The 13,456-nt window shown below is 41.3% G+C and overlaps 1 protein-coding gene across 1 annotated transcript in view; it reads left to right on the top strand.

Annotated features, from left to right (window-relative positions):
• The window catches only part of TENM3 (teneurin transmembrane protein 3), a 2,279,939-nt gene that overhangs the window by 2,197,962 nt on the left and 68,521 nt on the right, over nt 1-13,456 (top strand). The window lies entirely within an intron of this gene.

The raw sequence follows: 13,456 nt of genomic DNA, 5'->3' as shown, positions 1-13,456 counted from the left end.
GTGCTGATAGAATGATTTTGCTGTCCATTTTTCCTGAAACAAATGCAAGATTATTATCGTTCAGGGAAAAGGCAAGGTAACCAAGCTACTGCATAATGTCCATTGTTCTCTGTTCCTTTTCCTGGTCCCCAGGTGACTCGTCTCCTCAACCACAGTATTCAGGGCTCTGTGAATTGGGAGCTCCAAAGCAGTGTTTTAATAACTAACATTCCAAAAGATGCAAAGAATGTTCCAGCCTCTTCTGTTGAAAGGCATGGATGGAAAAAGACAAAACAGTAACAGAGAACAGTCCCCTGGAAGCTGTACTCTAGTGACATTTTATCCTTAACTTGATACTTGGTTAGAAAGATGGTGAGATTCCACCTAGTTGAAGCCCTTGGTTAAGAATAATTCTTTTCCCCGCTGAGCTCAGCCTCCATGTAGTCTACTTTAATTTCAGGGAAGGGAGTGACAGTTGGTGATTACCTCTCCAGTGATGGAATAGTTGGCTCCGATAGCTGTTCTGTTTTGGTTTCTTTTTGAGACGGAGTCTCGCTCTGTCGCCCAGGCTGGAGTGCAGTGGCGCGATCTCAGCTCACTGCAAGCTCCGCCTCCCGGGTTCACACCGTTCTCCTGCCTCATCCTCCCGAGTAGCTGGGACTACAGGCCAGGCCCACCGTACCTGGCTAAATTTTTGCATTTTTAGTAGAGACGGGGTTTCACCGTGGTCTCGATCTCCTGACCTCGTGATCCGCCCACCTCAGCCTCCCGAAGTGCTGGGATTACAGGCGTGAGCCACCACGCCCAGCCTTATTTTGTTTTCTGAGATGAAGTTTCACTCCTGTTGCCAGGCTGGACTGCAATGGCGTGATCTCGGCTCACCACAACCTTTGCCTCCTGGGTTCAAGTGATTCTCCTGCCTCAGCCTCGCAAATGGCTGGGATTACAGGCATGAGCCACCACGCCTGGCTAATTTTGTGTCTTTAATAGAGACAAGGTTTCTCCATGTTGGTCACGCTGGTCCCGAACTCCCAACCTCAGGTGATCCGCCCACCTCGGCCTCCAAAGTGCTGGGATTACAGGCGTGAGCCACCGCGCCCGGCCAGCTGTTCAGTTTTGACATAGCTTTAGCACTGCATTTTTAGGAGGGCTGGAGTTCCTCTCCGGGCCTCTATGGACACTTGCCCTGTGCGTTAGATTGTGTTTCCCTACCACTCCACCAGCCCCAGCCATTCTCCCTGCTCTTTTTGAGACTGTACACATGTACGATAAAGCATTGGTGACAGTGTAGGTTTTGGAGCACACAGATCTTCACTGAACCATGTAGTAATTATGTGACCTCAGACAAAATCTATAATCACTTTAACCTCAATGGTTGCATCTATAAAGTAGCAATAAAAGAGTTTTTGAAAGGATTGAGAAAATGCATGTGAAATATGTAGCGTATTGCCAGGCACAGAGCCAGGCACAGAGCCTGCTCTGAGTAGCAGCTAGTATTATCCAGTTTTCCTTCTTTTGCTTTCAAAAGTGCTTATCTCGACTAAGTGAACTTCATAGAAGGTTGTCAGAGAAGCTTGAATAGCCTTTACCTTTCTATACCTATAGAGGGCCTCAACTACTATTCTGTAGGAAACAGAGGGACCAGAACCAACCCCTCAACCTCCCTTCCAACCGAAAACACACACAGACACACACACACAGACAGACAGACACACACACACACACACACACACACACACACACACACACACACGCCAGCCTGGGCTGACAGTCATTCTCAAAGCAAATGTTATTTGTGCCTTATCCTGTCAAGGCGCTGCAATTCTCTCCTTTAGTTTCTAGCAGACTGTTCACTGTTTTCTCTTAACTTGGACTGTGAAGAAACTTGAGCCGCAAATTCTGAGCTAAAGCCTTTCCTTTCTGCTCCTGGTAGATTTTAGGTGGCCCGTAGCCTTCACAGCTTTTCCTGCTCAGGAATACCTTGTTGCCCCGACTCCTCTTAACCGTGTGCTTTATAGACATGGCAGCATGAATCCTCTCAAAACCACAGTACAGATGGCACCTGTCTTCATTACTTTCCCCCAAAGAACCCCCTACTCCATGGCTGCTATTGCCTAGGGAGGAAGGAGAGCTTCTCTTTCTCCTTGATCTTACAGTTCAGATTTTGCTTCTAAGAGAAGATTGCACTGAGGAGGTTACAGAGTCTCTCAGAGGGAAGCGGGCTGCAGGACCAAGTCTGCAGAGACACTGCCGACTAATTTAGGGGCTAATCAACTCTTTAGTATTGTTATCAGCTAAAGAGGTTTTTCCTTTTCCTCAAAATTTATCAGCTGTGAATTGGCCTCATTCCCCTTTGTTTATTCTGATTAGCAGGAAACTATGCTATCTCTAGGCTCCCCTCTCGGAGGGGAAATCTGAGCTGACAGAAGGCCTCCTGCGGATTCTCTGCCTATCTCACATAATTTGTATTCCTGCCCCTAACCTAATTTTGCTGATCTTCTAAGAAGAAATCTCAGTGCCAGCCTTCTTATGCCCTGAGATTGTAACCTGGATGCTTTATAACCTAAGTCAGCGGGTTCTTTGAACTTAAGCATAAGCTACATGTATAAAGACAGTATTTTTCACACCAAACCCCAAATCAAAACACGAAGGATGGCAATGAAGGATGTCAATTATATGAAGACAGTCTAACAGAGTGTTTAAGTCCAGTCCTTATTTAGACCCAGAGTGGATTTTATTAGACTGAAATTCTAGGATATATGGTGACTGACTGTAGTGTTATAGATCCATTGTCTAAGTTTAGTATCAAAATGGTGACTTATCCAGAGAGTAGCTAAGTAACTTGATTTAGCATATTAAGTAACTCAGGAGGAGAGGGTGAAGAGTCCAGTGTGGCCCTAGTCAGAAATTGAACACTTCCAATAAATAGCTACTATAGTTTGAGCAATTTTATAGAACACAGTGTTTGTAAAAGAAGAGCAAAGGAAGTTGCGTACCATTCCTGGAACTAAAGAAGAAGTATCAAAAAATTTTAGAAAAGACATCCATCATATAGGGAGATCTTGAAATATCTTCTTAAACCAAGCATCTTCCTTTCCTTGCAAAATTTATTTTACTTCACCCAGTCAGGTTTGCCCCATCACCACTGTTGAATGCTAAAGATTTTAAACACCTGAATCTCCCTAAATAGGTGTTCCTCCTTGCCTTTATGTATGTCTGTTCCCCTTTATCTGTAAAAAGCTGCTTTAGAAGGGAATTCTTTATGAGGAATAGGAAGAACGTAGATGGGGGCAACTTATCTTCAGCCACTTTTAACACCTGTGCTGCTTTCCAATAGGCCCTTGTTTCTTTTCAAACAAACAGCTGTCATGGATGCTGGGTAACTGTAGCTTTTCAGAGCTAAGGGCAATCTGTTCCCCATAATAAGAGCCCTGACAAAGATCTCCACTCTCTCTGAAATCAACAAGGTATCCCCTTCATCTGCTTCTCAAATCCAGCTCCAAGTACTAAATAGGGGCTTTGGGAGCAGATCATTTTGACAAAGGCAAGCAATGGATTACTAGATTTTTAAATCACACTGTGGAAATCAGAAACAATTCTCACTGGACCAGATAATTGTGGATAACCTCACCAGATGGGGCATGTAGACACTTTGGGAGCAACTAGTTGCTGTCCTATCCTAGTTGAGAAAGCTTTTAAAGCAAATGATCACCAGTACCTATGCGTGGCTTGTAAATCTTTCTTCTTCAACTCCAACTTTACTTATAAAGACAACAGTCCCCTAAACTGAGCCATTGGTTGCTCATATCCCAAAATACTCTGATCATGAAGTTGCTGAGACCAGAGAATAGGAAGGTGAAGAGATGGGAGCTGCTCACTCCTGAAGGACGTGCAATCTGGAGTGAGGTTTAAGACAATTCACCACAGTCTTCAGTTCCTCGAGTACCTCTTTTCACCGGCCATTCGCATTGAAGTCGGCCCTGTCTCACAGTGAACCCTACCACAGACTTCCACTCCCCCTCAACAGGAAAACCTCTTTTTTGAAGGTTCTACTCGACCACTCGACCATTCTTACCAGGAAAGACCCTGGTCGCACATGTGAGAAGTTGAACTCAAACATTATTACATGTAAAAAAAATTATTAGCTTATATCGCTAAAAAATTCAGATACAGTTGCACCCAGGTGTTCAAATGATGACACCAGAAACTTAGGTATATTCGTCTGTTAACTCTGCTTTCTTCTACCTTAGAATCATTCTCAGGCCATCTCTTCCCCAAAAAGGCCACCACCAGCTCTGAGTCTACATTTCTCTTCCTAATAACTCCACCACAAAGAAGACACCTTTCTTCATGGTTATGTGTGGCCTGGGTCTGGGCCTGGGCCTGAGCCTGACTCTCCTTGGTCTGAATTAGGTCACCTGCCTAAAGGAAAACTAAAGTGCTGTCACCAGAAGAAAGGGGCTTAGATGCTGGGCAGGCAGGAAAACAGTCTACTATAGGAATAAGAATAGCTGTGCATAGCATTCAGCGTTAGTACAGTCAGACCGTGTACTGCAGGAACTCGTTCACGTGCTGATGGACTGTCACTTTCAGAAGGAATCTTCTGTCTCCTCCTTCCTTGCCAAGGTATAGCCTTTTGACTTGACAAGAACACCAGTGCTGAACCTCTGATGTGCTTTTTGTGCCCAAGTTTAGCAAGCAGCTATCTCATTCTCCCCATGTACTTTTAAAAGCATCATTGCTTTTATTTAGCCTGCTGCGAAGACTCATTCAGCAAGGGGTTGCCTGACTTTAAATAGCTCTCCAAATGATGGTCTCACTATGCAAGCACCAAAAGGCAATAGCTTGCCAGAGATAATTCTAGCTCTATGGAAACTTAAGATACTTTTTTAACAAGATGATTTCTCCACAATGCATTGTCCCTGGCAGTCGTTACCATGCTCCCATCTTCTCCAGAGGGAGATCTAGTCAGTTTCCTTTGCCACCTTGCATCCCTGTCTCGTCCTCCAGTGACCAGCTCCCCTGTGGGTACCTGAAGCATGAGATTCAAGCCCTGTCCTGGAGACTGGCTGGTTGAGGGCACAAGAATGACTTTAAAAGATTCATACTAAACTTTTTGCAAGAATGGTGGAATACCAAAGCATAACTCCTTCCAAGAATACCAGTAAACAAATAGAGTTCTCTTTTTTCTTTTTTTTTTCCGAGACGGAGTCTCGCTCTGTCTCCCAGGCTGGAGTGCAGTGGCGCTATCTCGGCTCACTGCAACCTCCACCTCCCAGGTTCAACTGATTCTCCTGCCTCAGCCTCCTGAGTAGCTGGGACTACAGGCGCCCGCCACCACGCCCAGCTAATTTTTGTATTTTTAGTAGAGACAGTGTTTCACTATGTTGGCCAGGATGGTCTCGAACTCCTGACCTTGTGATCCACCCCCCTCGGCCTCCCGAAGTGCTGGGATTACAGGTGTGAGCCACTGCGCCAGGCCTAGAGTTATCTTTTATCCTTTAGAATTATGACTTTGTTGGGGTGTATCAGGGAGATGTACCTAAAACAGGCTATTTTTTTCCAAGTCTGTAGGGGCTGATGACAGTTGAGAAGAAAGTATAACTCAACTGAGGTTATTCAAAAATAAGAAAGATAGAAATAACAAATAAATAATTAGATAAATAAGCAAAAGAAGCAAAAATACAATTCAAACTGCAAGAAAGCTGGGTGCAGTGGCTCATACCTGTAATCCTACCACTTAGGGAGGCTGAGGCGGGTGGATTACTTGAGCCCAGGAGTTTGATATCAGCCTGGCCAACATAGCAAGACCCCATCTCTACAAAAAATATAAAAATCAGCCGGGCGTGGTGACACACGCCTGTAGTCCCAGCTACTCAGGAGGCTGAGGTGGGAGGATTACCTGAACCTGGGGAGGTCAGGGCTTCAGTGAGCCATGATCGCGACACTGCACTCCGGCCGTGGTAAAAGAGTGAGGCCCTGTCTCTCACACACACACACACACACACACACACAAACTGCAAGGACAAGTAGGAATGTGCTGTCAGTAGAAAAGGGGAGTGAAGGATTGAAAACAAATGGATGAAGTATTAATATAAACATGAGAATGAGTATAATGAATGGAGAGATCTATATTTGTAGATTGCTAAATGAAAATAAGGAAACGTTTGAAAATAGAATTTTTAAAAATCTTGCAGGAAGATGGACTATTACGTTCTCTAAAAACAGATTTAAAAATGAAAAATAACGAAATGGCAGGAAACAGCACTGGAAAGGAAGCGGGGGAGAGGGATTTAAAAAAAAAAAAAAAAATTACAAGAGATCACAAGTACTTCCCAAAATGAAACCAGATACTATCAGACATAGAGCGGTGCTCAGCGTCTTAGAGCGTTACGCTGTATGATTCAGGTAGATGATGGTTTGGGGGGAAATTACTATTAGTTTGAAAGACTTTACTGGATCCTATCTAAAGGAAGGAGGAGATTCAGGTTACTCTGAACCCTTTGGCTATCCACAGAATTTTTAGAGGATAGTGAATCCCATTCTGGGGGAAAAAATCCGGCTTATGCCCTGTGAAGCAAAGGACTTCAGTAGCTTCCTGCTAGGACTCAAGGAACATAAGGTTTAACCACTGCATCTTAATGGGTTTTAGAAGAAGAGGAAAATGAGAGCCACACGGATTGTCACTAAAAGTCTCCCCTCTTGTTTTTTTGAGACAGAGTCTCACTCTTGTTGCCCAGGCTGGAGTGCAATAGCGCAGTCTCAGCTCACTGCAACCTCTGCCTCCCAGGTTCAAGGAATTCTCCTGTAACTGGAATTACAGGCGCTCGCCACCAGGCCCGTCTAATTTTTGTATTTTTAGTAGAGACAGGGTTTCACCACATTGGCCAAGCTGGCCTCAAACTCCTGACCTCAGGTGATCCACCCACCTAGGCCTGCCAGAGTGCTGAGATTACAGGCATGAGCCACCACGCCCGGCCTAAAAGTCTCCCCTCTCTTTTACACCCATGGCCATCAGCTGCCACCTGAAGCTTAAGAATGTAGACGTGGGCACTGCATGGCATCTCTTTAGAAACAGGCTCCAGGCTCCACGTCTCTCCAGGTTAAGAACCCCTGCATTAAGGCCGGGGGTGTTATTAGTAGTCCTGGTACACAGGTAACTACACTCTCATTGTCAGAAGAGTTAGCCACCATCAGTAACTTGGTGGGCATCTTCCTACTTTTTCCTCAGTGAATTCATATGCACATTTATGTTATTAAACTTAAATAAATACTGTTCTAAATTTGATTCTTCCAAGGACAATATCTTAGAGATTTTCATGCCCATACATATAGGCCCATCTCATTCTTTACAACAGAAACATGGTGTACTAATTAATTTCACCACTGCTACACTGATAATAATTTAATTCTTTGTAATTTTTTTGCTCTTCATATAGAGACAAGTCTGTAGCGAATTTGTGTGTGTGTGTGAGTGTGTATCTGCATATAAATCTTTGTGTAAATGTACAAATATTTCTTTAGGGTGGATTTTTAGAGATGAACTTGCTGGTTCAAAAGGTATTTTAATTTTTAATTTTGTAGCTACTGCTCGATTGCTTTGCAAGTAGGTTTCACCACTGTACACTTCATCAATCTGAGGGTGTTTATAGTCTATGTGTAATCATTGTAAGTAAACAAAAATGTTCAACAAAATGAAAAATATCAATTTTGTCTGATGAATGAAAATGACCCCATTTTTATCATTTTAATTTGCATTTTCCTAATTACTAGTTAGATTGATGATCTTTATATTTATTTATTTATTTATTTATTTATTTATTTTTTTTTTTTTGCTAATTGCTTATTTATTTCCCTTCTTTTTTTTTTTTCTGTTGAGCTGCTTGATACTTTCTTTTTAACTCTTAGGACTTCTTTATATATTCCACTTATTCTTTGTTAGGTGTGTTGCAAATATTTTATCCCAGGTTTTCACTTATCTTTTAACTTTGTAATTTATGGTGCATGCAGAAGTTTTCAGTTGATATGACATAAATTTGTCTGAGGTTTATCTTTTTAGTCATGACTTCTGGGTTACATGTCTTCCTAAATAGAGCCTTTCTGCGATTAGACATAGTATTATACATAGGATTTCATGTAATTTCTTCTAATACTTTTTATAATTCTGTGGATTGCTTAATATTCAATTAATCAAAAACATTTTTAAGTACCTATTGGAGTAAAAAAGAAATAGGAATTCAAGGATTAGCATAGTGTCTGAGGGTAGGGAAAGCTTGATAGACAAAAAACAGGGCATCTCTCTTAGGCTTCTAAACCTTTTTAACTGTTTAGAATTAACAATCTTTAAGAACTTAATTCAGTTTTTCCTTCATTTAGCAAATGTATTAAATGCCTACTTGGCGCCAGCAAGTGTGCAAGGCTCTGGGGATACGACAGTATGGATGGATAGTGAACTAGATGAGCCCTCAAGGAGCTTAATGGGACAGTTGTCTGAGATGATTGCTGAAGGAATTGAGGGCTATATGGAGAAGTAAGAGAGAAGGTTAGAGATCTCCAGGCAGAGGAAATGAATATGGTCTATAAGCCATGTTAAGGAGTTGTGACTTTACTCAGAAGGCAATGGAGACCAAGTAAAGGAAGCATTTTAGCCAGAGAAGTGAAATAATCAGATTTGGTTTCTGTAAGGTTACTCTGGCTAACACGTAAAGAATGGATAGTTGGGGCAAGACTGGAACCTGGGAAAACACACTTTTGTTAGGAATTTGTCAAGAGAGGACCATGGTGGCCTGATGGGTAGTTTCAGAGAAAGAGAAAGAAAGACTGATTGAAGAGAGATGTGAGATGAAGAAAAGCAACTAATGCTTGATTAGGTGGAGAAAAAAGGAAGAGACGAGGAGTCAAGGATAACATTCAGGTTTCTACTTTGAGAAGCTGAGTGGGGTGGATGGTGGAACCATTCATTGAAATAGGAAGTTGAACAGCAGCGTGTTTGGAGGAGATCACATACAGACATGTTAAATCATATTACACATGTTAAGCTTTAGATGCCTGTGCAATATCCAAGCCAGATATCTTGAAGGCAGTTGGTGGCTTTGCAGTTCAGGAGAATGACCAGCCTGGAGTTGAGGGCTGAAGGAATTGAGGGTTATATGGAGAAGTAAGAGAGAAGGTTAGAGATCTTCAGGCAGAGGAAATGAATATGGTGAAAGGTCTATAAGCCATGTTAAGGAGTTGTGACTTTACTCAGAAGGCAATGGAGACCAAGTAAAGGAAGCATTTTAATGATTAGCATTGAAATGATGTGAACATGAGGTCCGAAGTCACCAGGAGAGCACTAATGTAGACAACCAAGAATGTGTGGAAAACCTAGCATGATCCCAATCCAGAAATGAATGCATATTTCAGTTTGTTTCATGCATATTACAGAATGTGACTGAAAAGAATAACAAAAGTTACACCTGTATACTTTTAAAATTCTGAATCGCACAAATAAAATATTACATGGGAATTTCTAACTCAGACTTGAAACTTGGAGGTTGAGGCGTGGGGGGAAGTACCAAATACTGTGGGGAAGGACAGTGGGTATCAATTATCATTTGAGTAAAAAAGAAAATTCATGACTTTTTATCCAGTCTGTAAACCAAAATTTTGAAAAACAAATAAAAATATCCATAGCTCCTTGAAAGAAGAAAGTGAGAGTATTGACAAGCAGCGTAAAGCCAGCATAGAAGGTAACCTAGGAAAAGACCTTTAGTTAAGAGTTTTAATAATCTAACAAAATGTATATTGTTTAAATTTGCCAGAAAAAAAAAAATCAAGAGTGATGTAAAGAGGAATAGGAAATAGGACAGGATAGAGACCTTGAAGCAGGACCAGGGATTGGCAAACCGTGGCCTCTGAGCCAAAGCCTGATTTTCTTAATAGTGTTATTGGAACACATTCGTGCCCATTCATTGACATATTGAAGGCGGAGTTGAACAGTTGCCATAGAGACTATATGGCCCACAAAGCCGAATGTATTTACTCTTTGGCTCTACAGAATAACTTTGCCAGCCACTGTAAAAGACCAGTGAAAATGCACAAAGAAAGAAAGACAAGAGCATGTTTCAAAATAGTGGACAGAAAAGCTAACGAGAGCAATGATATTACGGACTGAGTGGAGGGAAGCATAAACAGTATGATCTAGTTTACATCAGAGTACCACGTAGATTGCAAAGCCTGAACAGAAGAAAGACAGGCTCTTAACTGATCACTGCAGTTATTATTCAGCGGGTTTTGAACATTTCTGATTTATGTAGATTTTTATGATTAATGCTATTAGATATGGCTTCTATACCAATATAAATTTAAACCAACCTAGTATTCCTGAAACTCAAATGGAATCTCGATGATTTTTGGAAAGCTATTCCACAAAGACAATTTTACTACACTATACATTTGGGCAAGTGGGTAATCAACTTAGTTATACTAGATAGCCTTAGCTGTTCTATAAATACAGACCAAAAAATGAAAAATGTTTTCTCAAGTTATAGGAAGCCAGATTCATAACCATCCGTCACTTGCTTGGGCAAGTTACTGATAAACTCTGCAGAAAAATAACAAACAGTGTGTCCCTGCACCTTGGCTGTTGAAAATGAGATTCTTTCTCTGATTGATGTTAGCGGAGAGGCTTGTAAAAATGCATTTCCAACTGATTAGTTCAGAAAGTGTCGATCTCATGCAGTTTTATGACCTGCAGACTCCATGCCAGATGTACATTTGCTTTTTATAAACTAACAAAGATGAATGACTAAATTTGAGCATTCCTCTTTGGGAACTGTACCATCTATTGCCTAAGGGAAGTCACTGTGGGAGCATTATGGCCAGGGAGAAGAGGGTAAGGAGCACGTAACCCTTAATTTACCAGATTAATGGAGATAAAATATAATATTTGGAAATACTTTTCCTATTGAGTCTTTTCTACTTTTGTTGAAGAATGACTACAAGGGAAAACCTGCAAGAATATCAGATATTTGTGGTGTTACTCTCCCAATCATATGCAACCATTCTAAATCCATCGAGTACGAACTAAAGGTACCATATCATAAAACACATTTGAAAGATTCCCCACAAACATCAGCGTATAACTATGATTGGGATGCAAAGGTTGAGGTTTTTTAAATTTTTTCATTTGTTTGTTATTTTGGGTTTTTGGTTTTTTTTGTTTTTTTGTTTTTTTGAAACAGGTTCTCTCCCTATCACCCAGGCTGAGCACAGCAGTGGGATCATTCTTCACTGCAGCCTCAAACTCCTGGGCTCAAGTGATCCTCCCACCCCAGCCTCCCAAGTAGCTGGGACTTCAGGTGCACACCACCGTACCTGGCTAAGTGTTCTAACTTTTTATAGAGATAGGGTCTCGCTATGTTACCCAGGCCTGTCTTGAATTACTGGGCTCAAGTGATCCTCCCATCTGGGCTTCCCAAAGTGCTGGGATTACAGGCGTGAGCCACTGTGCCTGGCTAATTGTTTTTTTGAAGCCAGAAATGATATGGGAGCAGTAGGTCTACAGTCTACTACTTCAGAAGTCCAAGTCTTAACAACTATACTTCTATTTCTTTTAGAGAGAGGGAGGAAAAATGTTTTACATTATTATTATATATCCTCATGAAAAATAAGCCAATAGCATACTGTTGTCTTTCTTCCACTAGAAATATTGAGAAATATTTATGCATTTTTCATCTTCATGCCCTTTTGCCTAGGAAAGTAATATTTTGATAAATTTATATGAAATTTCCAAATTCAGTTTCATTTGATTTTCTTTTTTTTTTTTTTTTTTTTGCTCTGTCACCCAGACTGAAGTGCAGTGGTGCGATCTCGGCTCACTGCAATTTCTGCCTCCTGGGTTCAAGCAATTCTCCTGCCTCAGCCTCCCAAGTAGCTGGGATTACAGGTGCCCACCACATGCCCCTCTAATTTTTTTGAATTTTAAGTAGAGATGGGGTTTCACCATGTTGGCCAGGCTGGTCTTGAATTCCTTACCTCAGGTGATCCACCCGCCTCAGCCTCCCAAAGTGCTGGGATTACAGGTGTGAGCTGCTATGCCCGGCTGGATTATCTTAAAACATGATTTTAGTTTTTTCCAGAGAAATAAACATGCAGTTTCAAATGATTAACAACTCATTATCTTAGAAATATAACAGACATGAAAATACATATACTATCATCAGGAAACCTTGTGTCATCAGATCTGCTTATCAGAAATCCTGACCTACACATTTTCATGAGTATGGAAATTATGGTAACAAAAAACTTAAACTCTTAGTGTGAAAAGAGTCCAACTTCCTAAATTTAATTCAGGTATTCACTTATTAATCCTTTCCCCACTCCCCCAACTTAGTGAAGAGATTTTTAGTTACTGTCTCTGGATAAGCTAGGTCTCTGTCAATTTCAGGTGACAGAAAATTTAATTCAAACAGACTTAAGGAAAAAGGGAATGCCTTCATTTCTATAACTAAAAAGCCCAGGAGGTCAAGTGCAGCTTATGGCAAAAACCTCAAAGGTTTTTGTGTCTGTGTCTGACCTGTTAGTTTTTCCTCCAGCCCTTGCTCTGCTTGCCTGGGGATGACTCCATTCCCAGAAGCTTCTATAACGGCAGCAAGGTGGCTGCAGCAATCCCAGCCACACAGCCTCACAGATCTCAAGCCTGGTTGAGGGGTAAGAATCTCTTTTTAGATTGTTCCTGAAATTCATTCTTGTTAGATATGTTAGGTCACCTGTACATTTCTGAACCAAACACCAAGTGAAGGTTATGCACATGGCCTGAGAGGTGGGGAAGGCCGGATACGCAAACTAAAAGTTTCATCTCTTGCCCAGAGAAAGGGAAATGGGTCCGGGGAAGAACAGTGTCCACTACATGTCTTCTTCAGATGGCCAAAATGACGTGCTGAGCCAGGCCTCCTCACGTCCTGTTTCTTACCTTACCTGTGTTGTTGCTGACCTGCCTTTTAGACTGGGCAATTTAATTCAACTTTGTCTGTTTCTTTTATCTCAGTTTGCTGTCAGATAATGAAGGGGCAAGCTAATATTCTATTAATAAGAATAGCCTAACGTAAATCAATGACTAGTATAGTTTTCTTTTTTTAAAAAAAAAAGACTTTTTTTTAAATTGTGTAAATAAAACATAATGGTCATCTAGATATTTTCAGCTGAGCTTGCTATCATAGAGTCACACCCAGACTTGATAGTTCAGTTGGAAGATTTTCAAACTATTTTGTCAGTTCTCCTAAGATTAAAGTCTTCAGAAACTGATATTTTTATTAATACCAATAAATGTAATTATCAAGGAGATAAAAATTCATGTTTTCAGCTGGGCTCAGTGGCTGAGCCTATAATCCCAGCACTTTGAGAGGCCTAGGCAGGTGGATCACTTGAAGTCTGGAGTTCGAGACCAGCCTGGCCAAAATGGTGAGACCCCGTCTCTACTAAAAATACAAAAATT

The sequence above is a fragment of the Macaca thibetana genome, chromosome 5 (genome assembly GCF_024542745.1).
Source record: "Macaca thibetana thibetana isolate TM-01 chromosome 5, ASM2454274v1, whole genome shotgun sequence".
Taxonomy (NCBI): domain Eukaryota; kingdom Metazoa; phylum Chordata; class Mammalia; order Primates; family Cercopithecidae; genus Macaca; species Macaca thibetana.
The sequence above is the reverse complement of the archived record's forward strand: the minus strand, read 5'-3'. Positions and strand labels throughout refer to the sequence as shown.